At 45.2% G+C, this 20,826-nt stretch overlaps 1 long non-coding RNA gene across 3 annotated transcripts; it reads left to right on the top strand.

The window, feature by feature from the left end:
- Window positions 1-6: 6 nt before the first annotated feature.
- LOC124041191 lies at window positions 7-3,845 on the top strand. 3 transcript variants are annotated; one of them, XR_006839896.1, is made up of 6 exons: window positions 7-17; window positions 237-365; window positions 727-794; window positions 989-1,060; window positions 1,521-1,699; window positions 1,825-3,845. It is a non-coding gene; the product is annotated as an uncharacterized LOC124041191 (long non-coding RNA). The 3 variants fall into 3 exon arrangements; XR_006839895.1 differs by lacking the exon at window positions 1,825-3,845 and adding an exon at window positions 538-610 and having other exon boundaries at window positions 1,521-1,768; XR_006839894.1 differs by lacking the exon at window positions 1,825-3,845 and having other exon boundaries at window positions 1,521-1,768.
- Window positions 3,846-20,826: the final 16,981 nt, after the last annotated feature.

Raw genomic sequence — 20,826 nt, 5'->3', positions numbered from 1 at the left:
GGTGTCATGTATGTCTGGTGAGCATACAGACCATAACCTGAACCACTGGGAAACCACAAAGGGACTCGCTTTTTACCATGTCATTAACATGCACATGGACAGTGTCAACAGCTCACAATGATGCTTTTCAGTTCAGTATACATCGTTTTAAAGACCTTTCACACTGAAGACGGCAAGCAAACACGAATGACCATAAATTGACGCTGTCTCGGGGTGTGCTCTCGGTATTCCTGCAGCCTGGTGTACAATGGGCTCATCATGAATGCCAGTGAGGACGATGGGAACCGCTACTTCAGTGTTGCCATGTATGGATTGGTGGAGCTCCCGGCCTACCCTCTCTGTATCTATTTCATAAACAAGCAGTGGTAAGATTCTCGCCACCTGTCATGATATCCTATTAATTAAAGTGTGTCAGTGGTGCACTGAATAAATGTCTTGTTTTGTGGTTAAAACAAAAAGTTGAATTGTAATAGTTTCACAAGACTGTTATTCTCATCACACCTGTGCTAGACAGTAAGAATGTATGCTTGTTTTTAGGTCTGGGAGAAGGAAAACATGGCTAGCTTTCTGGGGTTATATCTATGCACTATGTTAATCCCAGTAAATGCTGGTAAGGGCAGTCTGACAGAATATATTAGATACATTTTTATTCATAATGTGTTTTTTAAGAAGCTTTGTTACCCTGTCTTTATTAATTAGGGACTGTGTTCAATGCTTCCTCTTTAGATTTTTTTTTAGGAAAGCTGTTGGTCAGTGTGCGTCTACACTACTGAACTGTAACCCACTGTTATGAGGTGAGTGCAGTGCAGACAGAGCCCACTAACAGATCCCACAAAATTACTTTTATATAGTACAGTAGAGGGCGCTGTTTTTTACATTTTGGCTTCAATGAACTTCTGCATTTCAAGTTCTCGAAATGCAATATGTTTTTGTACAGTATGTTGAAGAGGTACTTAAGAAAACGTTCTGTGCTTTTTCTTGATGTCAGGAACGCTGGTCTTGGGGTCTGCTCAATGTCCTGCTGAGTTGGAGGTATCCTGGACCTTTTTTGCCCTCTACGGTACGTCGGCAGAATAGAATTAATATGATGGATAAAGAAATCATCAGGATTGTAGTTTATCAAGTACAAGGGCCACTTTGGGCTTTCTGTAAGTGTTCAACTTGTGGTATATAGAAGTTTTGTTTTGCCTTCTGTCAGGTTGTATGGTATTCACTTGAGCCCCTGAAGCTCATGCTGCACTTGGTTTGCGGGCAGTAGATAGCCTAGCGGTTAAGAGCGTAGGGACAGTAACCGACAGGTCTCCGGTTCGAATCCCCGAACCATATTGGGTTAGTTACGCCCTAGTCTCGCATGCCGGGCTTCTCACGTAGTTTGAAGACCTGGGGTAGTTCTCCTCAGGAAGAAGATAAAAAAGAGTGGAGTATGGCAGGGCTTGCCACACAAAACCAATCACATATTTTGTATCGGTGGAGCACCGAACAGGGTTTGTGTTTCTGAAATGTTTTATGATTTTCAACAGGCTAGCAAGCATAAGATGCAAAACTAGGAAAAGAGACACGGGCAAAATCAAGAGAAGAACAAAGACGAAAAAAAAGGAAATGCCTCTCCTGAGGGGGAATGTAATTTCTACTCAGAGCCAATCAAATACAAGCGCTGAAAACAATACTGAAGTTCTCCAGAATTCCAATAGTCGAGACGGTACGAGAAGGATGGTCATGCATGACTAGTTACGCCCTATCCAAATGTACATTTACAATGCTCTTAAAAAGGACAATGCTTAACATTCTGTATCTTGGGGGGTTGGTTTGTGTTCCCTTTTACAGACACTTTGTTTGAAGAGGACCAATTGAAAACGAGCCACAAACTAAATCAGTGACTATGAACGAGAAAACAATCTGACGAGAGGAACTATCGAAGCCTGTTCACACACGAGTGCTTTCTCACATCAAATCAGATGTCCTCTTATTTCCATGGTGAAGCAAGGACAGGACTAGCTACATGCCCGTGATGGATGGTGGACCATTTTACAGGGAACAGCACACATGTTTTGAATCTTTTCATGTTATTTTGTTTCTGTGTGGGGGTTGTGTGATACGTTTTGTACTGTACAATGAAATGTGAAGTGCCTTCTAAAATGGCTGTTTAGCAATGTAGATAATGTCAAATGGGATTATAAAGCAACAATTAATCATGTGATATCAAATGGAAGAGAATTACAATTACTGTCAAAGGTTCTCAGTTTCTAACAATTTGAAGCCTGTAGTTTAAATGGTTTGTTTCATGATGTTGGGTGATTAGGCCTGGCTCGCAGTCAGAGTTTCAATTCATCCCAAAGGTGTTCGATGGGGTTGAGGTCAGGGCTCTGTGCAGGTCAGTCAAGTTCTTCCACACCGATCTCGACAAACCATTTCAGTATAGACCTCGCTTTGTGCACAGGGGGCATTGTCATGCTGGAGCAGGAAAGGGCCTGCCCCAAACTGTTGCAACAAAGTTGGAAGCACAGAATTGTCTAGAATGTGATTGTATGCTGTAGCTGCTGCTATTTGCATTGAGAATACAGATTATGTAGTAAGTGTGTATATATATTTTCACACAGGCAGCCCAATTCTGGTCTTTTGAACAATAACATCAGATCTTTTTCAGAGCTGATCTGATTGGTCAAAACACCAATTAGTGGGGAAAAATATTGGAATTGGCTGCCTGTCTAAACACAGCGAAAATGTGAATGGTTTGTGCAGTATTCTAATCCCCCCCCCCCAAGTCTTTGGTTTACGTTGTGCTCCAAGGTGATGCCAGAGCTATAATTGTGATTGTTAACATGACAGCAAGTAGTACAGTGGTGTAATACGGGTAACTGCCAAAATATAGGGAACACCAACATAAAATGTCTTCATGGGCCACCAAGGGCCAGAACATCTTCAAAACACCAGTACAGGTGTCTGGAACTCAATTGGAGGGATGCGACATCGTTCTTCCATGATAAATTCTATCATCTAGTGTTTTGTTAATGATGGTGGAAAACGCTGTCTCATGTGCCGCTCCAGAATCTCCCATTGGGATGGTATATGGTTTACATCGTTTTCATGCTCATCTGACCACTCGCGCCCTGTGGATGGGGTCATTGCCAACCTATTGGGGCCTAGCCATGGTAGCCAAAATAATGGCCTGCCCAGCGTTTATATACAGTACATGACCCTAAGCATGAGGGGATGTTAATTATCTTCGGAACCACACTTGTGTGGAAGCACCTGCTTTCTATATACTTTGTATCCTTCATGTACTCGTGTTTCCATTCATTTGGAAGTTACCTATATATTTATGAGAATGACTTGAACATGATCATAAATTACACAAACCTGCACAGTGTTTATGCCCTTCAAATTTACGCAGTGAAATGTATCTTCTATTAAAGCAAAATGTGTTACACTGTAACAGGGTGTATTGTAATGTTAATGGTCACTAATGTATTATTTTTTTATTTTGAGGGGGGGGGGGCATTGTAATGTTTTATAGCTATATAAATGATGCTGAATAAAAGTGAAATATTGATACCAGAGGGCGCTCTAGTAACAGTCACTGCTATTGTCAGGGGTTTGTGTCACCATTGACGCAGACAGGAGAGGCCCAGTTCAACCATATTGCCCAGAAGCTGTCTCATCAAAGACTGAGAAGTAACCGCATAATGCTTTTCCCCATCATTTATAATTATGCCTTATGGCAGAGTTGGCCCATACCACCGGTTCAACAAGTAGTTGGAGCGAGTTGAAGAGTTTAAACTGTAATCTTTGTTTTCATTATATACGTCTGACACTGTGCTTGCCAGCACAGAAATCCCCTTTTGAAGTAAATAAACAGTCTTCAACAAAAGTGTGTTGGAAATGTCTTGAATATACTGTATATAGAATGATTATAAATGACGGGAGGTCAGCTTAATATCAAGCTCACAACCACAAAGGTTGGATTCACTTCAATTTTAAGAGTGTACATCCTAATGCAAGCTCAAGTGCTTATTCTACTTACATAAAGTAACTCTTGTGGTCTGCTACCATCATTATTTTATGATTGAGCTTGAGGTTACTGCCCACCACTGATTTGAGGTCATGGAATTGCTGCACCTCACACTGAACAGCATATTGTGTGACAAATAGATTTGTCACACAATTGCTCTTGCTGCAGCATATTTTTGTGGGTGGGTGAAAGAACGCAAAGCAGAGAGGTAGATAGCACACATGATGTGGCTGGGTGAGGTTACTTCCATTCCCTGTCTAATTAGAAGCCAATTTAAAGGCATGTCAGATGATTCAGCTGAATGGTTGTATAAACTAAATAACAAACTGGAAAGTCTGAAGCCGCAAGGTGATTTCATTATTCAAACTGGCACTGGAGACTGGGTAAACACACAAAATATTGTTCACACACTTGCCCACATACACACTCATACAAAAATAAAAAGTTAAGGAACTGGTCAGATAACTAACCCAAACCCCAAATACCCCAAATACTGTATCTTGATATTTATAGTTACAGTGGATTTGGAAAGTATTCTGACCCCTTAACTTTTTCCATACATTACAGCCTTATTCTAAAATGGATTAAAAGTTTTTTTCCCTCATCAATCAACACACATAGCCCATAACAACAAAGCTATAACAGGTTTTTTTAAAAGTTTTGCAAATGTATTAAAAATAGAAAACTGAAATATCAAATGTACATAACTATTCAGACCAATTACTCAGTACTTTGTTGAAGCGTCGCTACACAGCTATTTTCAGGTATCTTCAGAGATGTTAGATCGGGATCAAGTTCGGGCTCTGGCTGGGCCACTCAAGGACATTCAGAGACTTGTCCCGAAGCCTTTCCTGCATTGTCTTGGCTGTATGCTTAGGGTCGTTGTCCTGTTGGAAGGTGAAGCTTGGCCCCAGTCTGAGTTTATAAACTGGTTATCAGCGCTCTGGTGCAGGTTTTCATCAAGGATCTCTGTGTGCTTTGCTCCGTTCATCTTTGCCTCGATCCTGACTAGTCTCACAGTCCCTGGCGCTGAAAAACATCCCCACAGCATGATGCTGCCACCACCATGCTTCACCGTATGGATGGCACCAAGTTTCCTCTGGATGTGAAGCTTGGCATTCAGGCCAAAGAGTTCAATCTTGGTTTCATCAGACCAGAGAATATTGTTTCTCATGGTCTGAGAGTCTTTTAGGTGCCTTTTGGCAGACTCCAAGTGGGCTGTCATGTGTCTTTTACTGAGGAGTGGGTTCTGTCTGGCCACTATCATAAAGTCCTGATTGGTGGAGTGCTGCAAGATGGTTGTCATTCTGGAATGTTCTCCCATCTCCACAGAGGAACTCTGAAGTTCTGTCAGAGTCAGCATCGGGTTTTGGTCACCTCCCTGACCTAGACCCTTCAATTTCGAGTCTCATAGTAAAGGGTCTGAATACTTATGTAAATAACGTATTTATGTTTCTTATTTTTTGATACATTTGCAAACATTTCTAAAAACCTGTTTTCTCTTTGTCATTATGGAGTATTAGAATAAGGCTGTAACGTAACAGTCAAGGGTTCTGAATACTGCCTCCAGTCATCTCCATTAATTTGATGAGGCATAAGGAGGGTAATGGAAGTGTGGTTATGGGTTTGAGTGGGTGTGGGAGCACTGAGCTTGTGGCCAGGTGAGTAATGTCGACACTGACCCACTGCTGAACTTTCCAGGAACAACGCTGTCAGATCTCTAGAGAGAGTGTGTGTGGCGGTGGGAGTGCAGGGGTTGGAGTGTGTGCGTGTTCTTGAGAGCATGCAGGAGAGTGTGTATTTGTGCTTGTGGTAGCCTATTGTGTGGGTTGTTAACAGTAAATGTGCTTTAACTAGTCCATATTTATGTGTTTATTTAAGCAATTTTGTCATACCAGTCGTATACGGTCTGATATACCACGGCTGTCAGCCAATCAGCATTCAGGGCTCAAACCACACAGTGTATAATTAAGATTTTATCAGTGTTACAATTTTTATTAATGTTAATAGTCTTTTACCCACAAAATTATCCAAGTAAAATGCTAATAGTAGCACACTGATTGTTTTGTGTGCTTTATGGTCAACTCAAGAACAATCTAACAGCCAGTATAGTATTTTCTACTGGTTCCTTGTTATCTTTTCTCAGACAATAAGTTAAAGGGCAAATAAATTATTCTGAAGTACTTCAGAGAGGAGTCAAATCATTACTCGTAGATTCCCCTTCTTTTGTCTAACATGGGTATAACAACTCTGACTCTGAATTGTTGTGATTGTCAGTGAGCTCGTGTCAGAAATGGACATTTTGAAAGATTTGTGGTGGCTATAAAAACAGTTCCTCTACACAGTGAGAGGATGGGCCATAAACCCAGCAGTCTAACAGGGAACAATGCAGGGTCACTGCTCTCCACAGTGAGAGGATGGGCCATAAACCCAGCAGTCTAACAGGGAACAATGCAGGGTCACTGCTCTCCACAGTGAGAGGATGGGCCATAAACTCAGCAGTCTAACAGGGAACAATGCAGGGTCACTGCTCTCCACAGTGAGAGGATGGGCCATAAACCCAGCAGTCTAACAGGGAACAATGCAGGGTCACTGCTCTCCACAGTGAGAGGATGGGCCATAAACCCAGCAGTCTAACAGGGAACAATGCAGGGTCACTGCTCTCCACAGTGAGAGGATGGGCCATAAACCCAGCAGTCTAACAGGGAACAATGCAGGGTCACTGCTCTCCACAGTGAGAGGATGGGCCATAAACCCAGCAGTCTAACAGGGAACAATGCAGGGTCACTGCTCTCCACAGTGAGAGGATGGGCCATAAACCCAGCAGTCTAACAGGGAACAATGCAGGGTCACTGCTCTCCACAGTGAGAGGATGGGCCATAAACCCAGCAGTCTAACAGGGAACAATGCAGGGTCACTGCTCTCCACAGTGAGAGGATGGGCCATAAACCCAGCAGTCTAACAGGGAACAATGCAGGGTCACTGCTCTCCACAGTGAGAGGATGGGCCATATACCCAGCAGTCTAACAGGGAACAATGCAGGGTCACTGCTCTCCACAGTGAGAGGATGGGCCATAAACCCAGCAGTCTAACAGGGAACAATGCAGGGTCACTGCTCTCCACAGTGAGAGGATGGGCCATAAACCCAGCAGTCTAACAGGGAACAATGCAGGGTCACTGCTCTCCACAGTGAGAGGATGGGCCATAAACTCAGCAGTCTAACAGGGAACAATGCAGGGTCACTGCTCTCCACAGTGAGAGGATGGGCCATATACCCAGCAGTCTAACAGGGAACAATGCAGGGTCACTGCTCTCCACAGTGAGAGGATGGGCCATAAACTCAGCAGTCTAACAGGGAACAATGCAGGGTCATTGCTCTCCACAGTGAGAGGATGGGCCATAAACTCAGCAGTCTAACAGGGAACAATGCAGGGTCACTGCTCTCCACAGTGAGAGGATGGGCCATAAACTCAGCAGTCTAACAGGGAACAATGCAGGGTCACTGCTCTCCACAGTGAGAGGATGGGCCATAAACTCAGCAGTCTAACAGGGAACAATGCAGGGTCACTGCTCTCCACAGTGAGAGGATGGGCCATATACCCAGCAGTCTAACAGGGAACAATGCAGGGTCACTGCTCTCCACAGTGAGAGGATGGGCCATAAACCCAGCAGTCTAACAGGGAACAATGCAGGGTCACTGCTCTCCACAGTGAGAGGATGGGCCATAAACTCAGCAGTCTAACAGGGAACAATGCAGGGTAACAGGGAACAATGCAGGGTCACTGCTCTCCACAGTGAGAGGATGGGCCATAAACCCAGCAGTCTAACAGGGAACAATGCAGGGTCACTGCTCTCCACAGTGAGAGGATGGGCCATAAACTCAGCAGTCTAACAGGGAACAATGCAGGGTCACTGCTCTCCACAGTGAGAGGATGGGCCATAAACCCAGCAGTCTAACAGGGAACAATGCAGGGTCACTGCTCTCCACAGTGAGAGGATGGGCCATATACCCAGCAGTCTAACAGGGAACAATGCAGGGCCACTGCTCTCCACAGCCATCGCTCCTGCCAACCATTTTCAACCTACAACCACCTAGGGGGACAGATGGACAAGTGGGGTTGAGCACTACCAGAGGGGACAAGTTTAATCCTCCTGTTGTGTTCGTTTCATGTTAATTAGTTCTGTGTTCCAGGTCCAAAATGACTGGCCCATTATAGCTGATTCGAAATCCATAATAATACATACTGTATATTATTACCTAATGTTGTGTTAGATCTTTTTATCAACTCAAGTTCTTGTGAACATTACAAGTTTTGAACTTCTATTTGCTATTTATGGCCTGTAGGCCTCATTGACCTGATCTAATACAACTTGTTTTTGAGTAAAAAAAAAAAAACATGGATTATTTTGACTATAACAAATACTCAGATGAAACATATTGTGCTATATATCATAGACTACTTTGAGTCAAAGTTTATCAAGGACTCTCTTCTTCCTCATCAGTGTCACGATCAAAGATATGATCAAGAGACTCACATACAGCATATCGTTTGGTCATTGTGCTGCCACAGAATGAATTGTGAGCAAGGCCTCAAAAAAGCTTTATATACCAGAGCTGCTAGGAAAGTTCTATATATTATTGAAACAATGTTGAGATTGTTTGTGAGAATGACAACAGGTGTGGTTCCCGTGGGGGAAAGGTTCCCATGGGGGAAAGGTTCCCATGGGGGTTGCCATGGAAGCCAAGAAGAGAGTGAGGTGTGTGTGTGTGTGTGTGTGTCCTCAAACACACATGAATGTGGGGGTCTGGGATAGGATGTGTGTCCATCTGATAAATGGGCATGTGCCTGAACTCAATTTTATACACTAATTGTAGTCTCAACCATTCATTTCTACTGACTGGTCATTTTTGACCGGGAACACCACAGGTGTACAAAAGTTAAATAAAACACCCAAAATTTGACGAAAATCATCTAAATGTATTTTGTGTGTTCAGATGCCCTATGTGGACAAAGTCAGGGAACCTAATGACAATCAGAATAAATGAACTACATTTTTCAGAGAGAAAACTTGTAAATCGGTCCAATTTGACCAGAACACAGCAGGAGGTTTAAGTTACATTTTTAATTTATCAGAGTTCTGCATACAGATACACACCTGCTACACTCTAGACGTGTGTATATGTGATTGTATATTGTGCGTGCGCGTCTGGGTGTATTATTTTCTTAGAATCAACATAAATCTCTATCCCCAAATCCCAGAATATTTCCTCTGTCTTTATTACATTGTAATCTGCAACTGTAACCGTTCTAACCCTACTCCTGGCTGCTGCAGCACAGTGGGTGTGAGCAGTGAACGGGCGTGTAGCATAGGGCTGGGCCAGGCTGAAGCAGTTCAAACATTGAGCCATAACTCAGCTGCTGCCACTCCACTGTGCTCCCCTCCACTGGGCTCTGTGTGAACTCCTGCACGCTGGATGACCTGATGTTATCTGCTGCTTTCACACTCGCTGCGGCTTCTGGTTGTAATTACACTGTGTATAAAACCTCCTGCCGGTGAGTCTCTCAGAGACTGAGGCCTTTCCACTCTTTGAGAGAGAACTGGAGGAATGGAGGGAGGGAGATGAGCAGGTGGGGGTTAGAGAGGGAGGAAGGGGTTGGGGAACTTTCCACAGATGGAGATAGCAAGGATGAGAGTAGGCCAAGGTAATGAGAGTAGGCCAAGGTAATGAGAGTAGGCCAAGGTAATGAGAGTAGGCCAAGGTGATGAGAGTAGGCCAAGGTGATGAGAGTAGGCCAAGGTAATGAGAGTAGGCCAAGGTGATGAGAGTAGGCCAAGGTAATGAGAGTAGGCCAAGGTAATGAGAGTAGGCCAAGGTGATGAGAGTAGGCCAAGGTAATGAGAGTAGGCCAAGGTGATGAGAGTAGGCCAAGGTGATGAGAGTAGGCCAAGGTGATGAGAGTAGGCCAAGGTGATGAGAGTAGGCCAAGGTGATGAGAGTAGGCCAAGGTGATGAGCTATGAGGAAATGGGACACATGCATCATTCATATTCTTAAATACCATATTTCTCTGTTTCAGTTTTATTATGTGTGGGGAACATATTGCCTCTCGCATAGACTCCAAGAAACTTCTTGGACTTGACTCTGTTTTAGTGATCAATCAACTTACCCTGTTTCAGTTCACACCACCCTGCTTGCAAACATACTGTACCATCCTGAAATTTCTGATAAAATGTTTAATTAAAGGTATAATTGTCTATCTGATTTAGTAAAGATAAGAAACTCCAGTAGTACACTGACTGTTGATTCATGCCAACATGAGATCTGTACTGACAAGGCCAAAGCCAAGTGCTTTACTTGCTGTAACATGACCTGTTTAACTGAGTGCATTCTCCTGATTTTTGGCAAGAGCCTCAAAAGGGTCTGGAACGTGGTACTACTCCGTCTGACAGTTGAAGATGGAAGGTAGCGCAATATTAAAATGAAATAAAATCAACGTTTATTGGTCGCGTACACAGTTGAGCCGATGTTATAGCCTAGTTTAATAAAGGTTAAACTTGTATTTTTATTTTTATAAATAGCGGGTGCAGTGAAATGCTTATGTTACTAGCACCCAACAATACAGTCAAATGTCAAACAAGTACACAAATAATACTTGAAAAAAAAATATTGAAATGTTAGAACGAATCCAATTAACCCAAATAGCAAGTATTCACTATTCACTGAGCTGCTGATTTCTCTTTATCTCACAGATGTAGAGGGGGCTAGACATGTTGTCTGGGGGTGACAAAAAGATGGATGACTTGCTGCTCAGCCTTGGAAAAAGTGAAATCAGATGATGAATGTGTGACCAGAATCTGGAGGAGACGGCTGTTCCCTCTAATGAATTGTGATGATACGTATTAACCTGGAATTAGGTGCAATGAGACTAACTTGAGAAGCTGGAAAACACAGTGCAGTGGATTTACCCAAACCTGTGGAGTGAATGCTTTTAAAGTCTCCAGCCTTTTGGAACGTCAATGTATGAGTAAAAAAAAAGAAACTGAAATTAGTGACCTATAAATCCTATAAATATAAATAACCCACAACAAACCCTACAAAACATATGTGTACATGGCTGCTCATGTTTGTCCCCTGTGCATTAAAGTGTGTAGTATGTGCGTCAGAGATTGTCTGTCTGTATTTATGTGAATGAAGTGTCGCTGCAGTGTCCCAGGCGTATCTCCACGCCCGCTGTGTGACCTGGTCACCCTCCCTCCTTGTGCAGAGCTGCCACAGTTCAATTCCCACCATGGGAGCAGACTGAGGGAAGCAGACTGTTTAAAACACTCCTCTCGATGTTATATCAGGTTGCCTGCGACTGCTATGAAACGTAAATGTACCTATTCACAGAGTGGAATTTGGGGAAGCACTCTTCCTACACACAGATTCACATACCACAATGGCTAAAAATAACTGTGTCCGTGGTATTGTGCCCTGATGGATGGGGAAGGGTTCTTAAAGAGCCTACCTGCCAGTCAAGCGCACCGCCTTTTCTTAAAAGCTCTGAGGAGAGATCTCCCCAGAAAGCAACGCAGCCTTCAAGGCACTTGTTCCTTATAGAGGGATATTTATCCTAACAGCAAACACGCAGGGGCACTTTCAGGTCAATGCTAAAGGCTTTCAAAGGTAAGCAGTCCGGACTTTCTTTCCAAATACATTAAACAACTTCTTGACTAAGGCTTCTGGTAAAAAGCAGACCAAAGCCTGAACGAGTAAGAATAGTCAACTTCATTTATGTGACTCCTCCTCTCTCTCTAAAGCTTATTGGAAAGGTAATAAACCATGAGCCCTCTTAAAAACAAGAATCATTTTAAGCAAATGAAAAGGCCTGTTATATGACAGAGTCAGCAATGAACAACATGGTATGTGCGGAACAGAAGGCTACACTGATCAAGTTAAACACTCTGTATTCTTTGATAAGTCGGTGAAAACATGAGGAAATGATCTGCAACAGCAGCAGCTAAGGTTTTGTTTTCATTCCAGAACCAGTTATGCCTGCTGCTGGTTTGCACTGCTAGGCTGCGTTTTGGATCAGGAGGTGACACAAAACGTATCTTTAAACAAATACACGCAGGTCATAACCCTCTGTATTTATTCCCTGGTCCGTCCCAGACAGACACACACACCACACAGACGTACACAAAGCCTAGGAGAGGATGCCTCTCACCACAGTGATGTCCTAGACCCTCTTCATTTGGGCACTGGGCAGGGCAGCCCAAAGCACACACAACTGAAAGGACGGATCAAACAGCCATGCTTGTATAAAATAAAATGGTCAAGTCTAGGACCAAAAGGCTCCTCAACAGCTTCAACCCCCAAGCCATAAGATTGCTGAACAATTAATAACATTTTCCACCGGACAATTTACATTGACCCCTGCCCCTCCCTTTTGTACACTGCTGCTACTCACTGTTTATTATCTATGCATAGTCACTTCACCCCTACATGTACAAATTATCTCAACTAACCTGTACCCCCGCACACTGACTCGGTACTGGTGCCCCCTGTATATAGTCTCGTTATTCTTATTGCGTTACTTTTTAGTATTACTTTTTATTTTAGTCTACTTGGTAAATATTTTCTTAACTCTTGAACTGCACTGTTGGTTAAGGTATTGTAAATAAACATTTCACGGTAAAGTCTACACTTGTTGTATTCGGCGCATGTGACAAATAAAGTTTGATTTGTGTTTAATTCACAGCGACTGTATTTGTGCGCCTAAAAGGGGGCGTGGGGGTCGTCAGGGGGTCATAAAGTGAATCCAGCAGGAGGGAAGTACAGATCAGGAAGGAGGAAGAAAGGGGGGCAGGAGTTGTGACACCTCTCACCTGTCATTGCCCTTGAAGGTAGTGTGCAGCACTTTCCGGGTTGTTTTATGCTGCTCTGAGCCACTCTCTCTCTTTATTTGACGCATGGGTGGAACTTCCTGCTGTGCCCTGACAGAGTGCATGGTTCAGATGAACTTTTGAACTTCTGCTGGCATGTGGCACACGGTAGTACAGTGTATATCAACCCCACACAGGATTTTATAGCATAAACAACTCTGTCCCGAGACTCAGGGGCTCTTGCAGTTCATCCTCCCCCTCTGCTTCTGCTGTCAAAGAGGGTTCACAGCTCTTATTTTGTCCGCCATGTGCAAAACTTTAGGAAACTAAAACAGTTACCCTCAGATACTTTATTTAGCTTGGATTGTTTGAACTTTTCTACGAACTCTGCCTGACCTTGAGGCACAGGTTGCCACGAAACAAGCTTTTGCAGTTATTTGGCGATGAAACACATGCTTCCTATCTCATTTTATCATGCTTCAGGGCTGGGAGTTCACTCTAACTGTATGCAACAAACCCAAACGTTTACAAGGTGAGCCTTCAATGGCTAAACGTGAAAAATGTAGCTTTATAAGTTTAGCAATTTCACAAGTAACGTTTACAAGGTGAGCCTTCCAAATACGTACAAGAGCATAAGACTACTTATGCTAACAAACACACACACACACACACAGAAACACACACACACACCCCTACAGATGTAGAATCTTAACTTGATCACCCTGTTACAGGAACATTTTCTTTCAAAGCAGGACATGTTTAACTTGTAATGTGTTTGAGGTTCAAAAATGCTTCTGAAATTACTATTTTCCCCTAACAAAAAATGTATCAACCCCTACACAAATGTCCATTAATTATCCTCTGCATAATAATTCACATTTCCTGTTGCTGCAGGATTATTTTCCTGCTGTAGAAAACTGGCTCAAATTAAGATCCTACATCTGTATACAAACCCCTATATGAACCCCCTACACACCTGTCTGATACACCATCACACACAAATAAAAATGAGTGTCGTATCATCTCTTAATCTCTTCTCTCACCACTATCATGCCAGATGCACTTTATTGTGATGGAAATGGAGGAGGGTGAACTCCAAAGGGAACAGCCAGAGGGCTTTGTCAGTCATGAACTCTGGAGGAGGTTTCAGCTTGTCCTCAGAGAAGCTGACTGCTGGAATGTCACAATAACAGATGTTGTCTGACAAAGCCAATAATTAGCGCTCACCTTGGCAGATCCCAGTTTAATTTGCGCCTTATTCCTCCTGTGTGAACAGTTTGTGTCCTTTTCTGGATAAGGTCACAGCAGAAGGATGCTGTTTCTCTCTCTTACTGTCTCTCTATGTCTCTCTCTCTCTTACTGTCTCTGTTCCTCTCTTTCTCTTACTGTCTCTCTATGTCTCTCTCTCTCTCACTGTCTCTGTTCCTCTCTTTCTCTTACTGTCTCCCTGTTTCTCTCTCTTACTTTCTCTTTCCCTCTTCAATTCAATCTCTGTTTCTGTCTCTCTCTTACTTTCTCTCTCTTACTTTCTCTCTCTGTTTCTCTCCCTTTTACTGAGTCACATGATTAGAGCATTGTTTGTGGCTTCGATCATGTACTGATGTTTGTGTGTATGCGTGCGTGTGCGCCTGTGTGTTAGTGAGTAAGACAATGGTTTTGCCATTAAATAGGTATTAGACTAGGTCATATCCACTTTTGTCTTCACCAGGTTATGACTGATGGACACGGATGGACACTGTGATAATAAACAGTGCTGGTTTCTGCAGTGGGCAGTGTAGTGCAGTGGAGTTGCTACAGGGACCATAGAAAAGGGGATGTCAAATCTGTTTTTCATTGAGACATAATGTATTATCGGTACATGGATATCACCTCATTATTTGAGAAGGGTAGTTTTTATGGATATGAAACAACATGGTCTTTATAACATTTTGAAATCTAAATGGATATTTCCTTATGTTCTTAAGATGTTTGTCTTCTGAAGGTATTTCCTGGCAGCTTCTTGTAAATTTCAGTAAACGTTGTTACAGTAATGTTTCTCTTTCCTTGTTGGTACTTAAATTTTTTTTTTGCCTTTGTCTCTGGAATGCTGTAAAAAAAAGTCTCAAACAAACTCTATTGCCTAGCCCTGACTTCACCGAAAGAGTCAACATGGTTTCTGGATTTTGTTTTCTTTCTATGAAGTCTAATGTGTCTGGGCTGGTATAGTTTTCTCTAAAGACCGCTCCTTTACCTCTTTATTGTAATGAACTGTTCTCTCAATGACCTGGAAAAGCTATTTAAAGAAATCTAGATGTATTTAAAGAAATATATTGATGTATATCTTTTGTACCATACTAGAATACAAGTCACATGATTCCAGAGGGAGGTTAGGAGGTCAGTTATCATTTACATTTCATTTGGCACTAAAAGTGGCATTACCTAAATTTGGGCTTGATGTTTTAGGAGCCCAATCGTACCCTCCATCTGCCCTGGTTACCTCTAATTTCACAAATTGTTGTCTCTTATCGCTTTTAATGTGACTTTGAACCAAAGCGCACACAAGTGGAGAGTAAGAGTTCTAAGAGTGCATGAACGAACATACTTGTTCAAATGTGAAATGCACTTTGATTATCAAATGTCCCTATTAAACTTCTTGCCGACTATTTTTTAAATTTTCTTTACTCATTCGCGAACTATTTGAACCGGCAGATGAAAAGCCACCCCCAACCACAACACTGTAATTTCAGGGTCCTTTTAATTATCACTGAACTCTTCTTGACCCCAAGGTGCCCTCTGAAAAGCCTCTCCTCTCGATTATAAATAATACCAATGGGTTCCTAATAGGTAACCTGATTGAGAGTTAGGGGGATTGATATGGTTCAACTAGAGGGCAAGAGTGCACCAGACATGCAAATGACATTAGAAGCTCTTTCATCCACCCTGCTGCGAAGTGAAAAGTCCCATTTTCACTCACAAGAGGAGGAGCAAGGTGGGAAAGAATCTGTTTGAGTGATCATTATCTTGTCCTTGTCAAGTCCTCTGTTTTGCCACACTTGCCCTCTATAAAGCCTGGTTCAGCCTACTGTGTGTGTGTGTGTGTGTGTGTGTGTGTGTGTGTGTGTGTGTGTGTGTGTGTGTGTGTGTGTGTGTGTGTGTGTGTGTGTGTGTGTGTGTGTGTGTGTGTGTGTGTGTGTGTGTGTGTGTGTGTGTGTGTGTGTGTGTGTGTGTGTGTGCGTGCGTGCGTGTGTATGTGTGTAAATAAATGAAGTCTGTGCAATGTAACTTAAAGAACATTTTGAGAGCACAAAAATACTTTAAATAAACAATGAGGGGATAAAGTTTTACCATTATTTTAAGCTTTGGCTTCCCATGAAGTCACATGCCACCCCTCTCCCCACTGATCTTGGGGGTCTTTGGGTCCAAATTCATCACTGTTGACATTGTCTAATGTAATTTGGGGTCTTATGATGCCTTACGTGTAATAGTTATTGTAGTATGGAGTGAATGTCATTAAGAGTAGGCTATGTAAACTGCCATTCTACGTTGGTTCAAAGTAATTGAAATGACGTGGAAACAATGTTGATTCAACCAGTGTGTGCCAAGTGGGTAGGTCCATAGAGTGTGATCCAATAACAGGAACTGGTACCAATAATTGTACATTTATATTTCTTCAAGAAATTGAACCCCCAAAGAATATTTGGGGATAGAGGGACATCTGACATGAAAAGATTTCCCACTGGACAATAAACTGGTTCAATCAATGTTGTTTCGACTTCATTTCAACAACTATACATGATGACATTGAATCAACATGAAAAACTGATTGGATTTGCAAAAAGTCATCAACGTAAGGGAATTCCATTTTTTTCCACCCAACTTTTAATATAAATTCAATGGCATGGTGAAATTTGTTGACGATTTCACATTGAATTCACATCAACTAAATGTTGTAAGGTCCTGGGTGTCGTGAGGGTGAAATCAGGCGCAGGAAAGCAGAGTTCAATAAAGTGCTTTTTTTAATGCACACACGGTGAACTACGGTCACCCCACTTACTGGTGCTCAAACCAAATGCCCCAGACACAGGGAAACAAAAACAGTCTAGCACTAAATGCACATCTAATGCAAACACCAGGTTTACAATAATCAATCCCGCACAAAAACCAGGCGGGCCGGCTGACTAATAAAGCCTCACTAATTATAACCAACTCAAAACAGGTGTACTCAATAAACACATAAGGAGGGGGAGAAAATAATCAGTGGCAGCTAGTAGGCCGGCGATGACAACCGCCGAGCGCCAACCGAACCGGAAGGGGAGCCACCTTCGGTCGGAGTCGTGACAGTACCCCCCCTGACGCGTGGCTCCTGCAGCACGCCGACACTGGCCTCGAGGTCAACCCGGGGGACGAGGCGCAGGGTGATCCGGATGGAGGCGATGGAAATCCCTCAACATTGACGGATCCAAAATGTCCCCCACCGGTACCCAGCACCTCTCCTCTGGACCGTACCCCTCCCAGTCCACGAGGTACTGCAGGCCCCTCACCCGGCGTCTCGAGTCCAGAATGGCCCGTATCGTATACGCCGGGGACCCCTCGATGTCCAGAGGGGGAGGAGGGACCTCCGGCACCTCACCGTCCTGTAGGGGACCAGCTACCACCGGCCTGAGGAGAGACACATGAAACAAGGGGTTAATACGATAATAGGAAGGGAGTTGTAATCGATAACACACCTCATTTATTCTCCTCAGGACATTGAAGGGCCCTACACACTGCGGCCCAAGCTTCCGGCAGGGCAAGCGGAGGGGCAGGTTTCGGGTCGAGAGCCAGACCCTGTCCCCCGGTACAAACACGGGGGCCTCACTGCGGTGGAGGTCAGCACTCCTTTTCTGCCGTCCACTAGCTTGTTGGAGGGATTCCTGGACGGCCCTCCAGGTCTCTTTGGAGCGCTGCACCCATTCCTCCACCGCAGGAGCCTCGGTCTGGCTCGGATGCCACGGTGCCAGGACCGGCTGGTACCCCAACACACACTGAATGGGGGACACATTAGTAGAGGAGTGGCGTAGTGAGTTCTGGGCCATTTCGGCCCAGGGGATGTATCTCGCCCACTCCCCTGGCCGGTCCTGGCAATACGACCGCAGAAACCTACCCACCTCCTGGTTTACTCTCTCCACCTGCCCATTACTCTCTGGGTGATAACCGGAGGTCAGGCTGACCGAGACCCCCAGACACTCCATGAACGCCCTCCATACTCGGGACGTGAACTGGGGGCCCCGATCAGAAACGATGTCCTCCGGCACCCCGTAGTGCCGGAAGATGTGGGTGAATAATGCCTCCGCAGTCTGTAGGGCTGTAGGGATACCGGGCAACGGGAGGAGACAGCAGGACTTAGAGAACTGATCGACAATCACCAGAACCGTAGTGTTCCCCTGAGACGGGGGCAGATCAGTCAGGAAATCTACGGAGAAATGAGACCATGGCCGTTGTGGAACGGGGAGGAGTTGTAACTTCCCTCTAGGAAGGTGCCTAGGAGCCTTACTCTGGGTGCATACCGAACAGGAGGAGACATAAACCTTAATGTCCCTAGCCAATGTAGGCCAACAATACCTCCCCCGAAGGCTCCCCACTGTCCTCCTCACCCCAGGGTGACCCGAGGAGGGTAGGATGTGAGCCTACCGAATCAGTTGGTCCCGAACACCAAGCGGCACGTACTTCCGCCCCGCCCGACACTGAGGAGGCGCGGGTTCAGCCCGTAACGCCCGCTCGATGTCCGAGTCCACCTCCCATACCACTGGTGCTATCAGCCTTGAGGCGGGAAGGATGGGAGTAGGTTCGGTGGACCTATCCTCCGTGTCGTAAAGGCGGGACAGTGCGTCCGCCTTCACGTTCTAGGAGCCCGGTCTATAAGATAACGTGAAAAACATGGCCCACCTTGCCTGACGTGGGTTCAGTCTCCTAGCTGCCCGAATATACTCCAGATTTTGGTGGTCGGTCCAGATGAGAAAGGGGTTCTTAGCCCCCTCAAGCCAGTGTCTCCACACCTTCAGAGCCCTGACCACCGCGAACAACTCCCGGTCCCCCACATCATAGTTACGCTGGGCTGAGCTTCCTCGAGAAGAAAGCGCAGGGGCGGAGTTTTGGTGGCGTACCCGAGTGCTGTGATAGCACGGCACCCACCCCAGCCTCGGACGCGTCCACCTCCACTATGAATGCTAGAGAGGGGTCCGGATGCACCAACACGGGTGCATCAGTGAACTGCGCCTTCAACCTGTTAAAAGCTCCGTCCGCCTCTGCTGACCACCGCAACCGCACCTGGCCCCCCTTCAGCAGTGAGGTAATGGGAGCCGCTATCTGGTCAAAACCCCGGATAAACCTCCGGTAGTAGTTGGCAAAACCCCAAAACCGCTGCACCTCTTTTACTGTGGTCGGAGTCGGCCAATTACGCACGGCCTTAATGCGGTCACCCTCCATTTCCACCCCCGATAACCCAGAATGGAGACGGCTCGTTTGGAGAACACACACTTCTCAGCCTTGACGTATAGGTCATGCTCCAGCAGTCTACCAAGCACCTTGCGTACCAGAGACACATGCGCGGCGTGAGTGGCTGAGTAGATCAGAATGTCATCGATATAAACAACCATTCCCTGCCCGTGCAGGTCCCTGAGAATCTTGTCTACAAAGGATTGGAAAACGGCTGGATCATTCTTTAACCCATACGGCATGACGCAGTACTCATAGTGGCCCGATGTGGTACTAAATGTGGTTTTCCACTCGTCTCCCTTCCGAATACGCACCAGACTATACATGCTCCTGAGATCCAATTTTGTGAAGAACTGCGCTCCCTGAAATGATTCCACTGCCATAGCAATGAGAGGTAGTGGGTAGCTGAACCCCACTGTGATGGCATTTAGACCTCTATAATCAATACACGGACGCAAACCTCCCTCCTTTTTCTTCACAAAAAAGAAACTCGAGGAGACGTGTGAGATGGAGGACCGAATGTACCCCTGTCCCAGAGACTCTGTGACATATGTCTCCATAGCCAACGTCTCCTCTTGGGACAATGGGTACACGTGACTCTTGGGAAGCGCAGCGTTTACCTGGAGATCTATCGCACAATCCCTACCCGGTCGATGTGGTGGTAATTTAGTCACCTTCTTTTTACTCAAAGCGATTGCCAAATCGGCATACTCGGGGGTAATGCACACCGTGGGACCCTGGTCTGGACTCTCCACCGACGTGGCACCGATGGAAACTGCCAGACACCTTCCAGAACACTCCTCTGACCACCCCTGGAGAAACCCCTGTCTCCACAAAATTTTATGATTGTGCCGGGCCAGCCAGGGAATCCCTAGCACCACTGGAAACGCAGGCGAACCAATAATATAGAGACTGATACGCTCCCTATGATTCCCCTGCGTTACCATGTCCAGTGGAACCGTGGTCTCCCTGACCACCCCTGACCCTAATGGCCAGCTATCTAGGGAGTGCACGGGAAAGGGAGAATCTATCGGCACAAGCGGAACACCTAATATAAGAGCGAGTCCGCGATCAATTCCCAGCTGCGCCTGAATCGACTAGCGCCCTATGCTGGGAAGAGGGGAAAAATTTAAGAAAAAAAATCAAGACAAACATGTGACCAACAGGGGGTTCTGGGTGAGTTTGGTGCTGACTCACCTGGGGTGATCGAGAAGTGTTCCGCCTGCCATCTCGACTCCCAGACGGACCCCCAGCACCGATCGGCCGTGTGTCCTCTCCGACCACAGCTGGTGCAGGGGGAGCCTCCTCCTCCGGTACCCCTCGGCACATCCCCTCCCAACTCCATCGGAACAGGAGCTGAGGTGCTGGGTGGTGGAACACACAGGACCCTCTCCGAACGCCCGCGGGCAGCCAGCAGATTGTCCAGTCGGATGGACATGTCAATCAGCTCATCCAGGGAAAGAGCGGTGTCCCGACACGCTAGCTCCCTGCGGACGT

The sequence above is a fragment of the Oncorhynchus gorbuscha genome, linkage group LG08 (genome assembly GCF_021184085.1).
Source record: "Oncorhynchus gorbuscha isolate QuinsamMale2020 ecotype Even-year linkage group LG08, OgorEven_v1.0, whole genome shotgun sequence".
Classification (NCBI taxonomy): Eukaryota; Metazoa; Chordata; class Actinopteri; order Salmoniformes; family Salmonidae; genus Oncorhynchus; species Oncorhynchus gorbuscha.
This window is presented reverse-complemented; position numbering and strand designations above follow the sequence as displayed.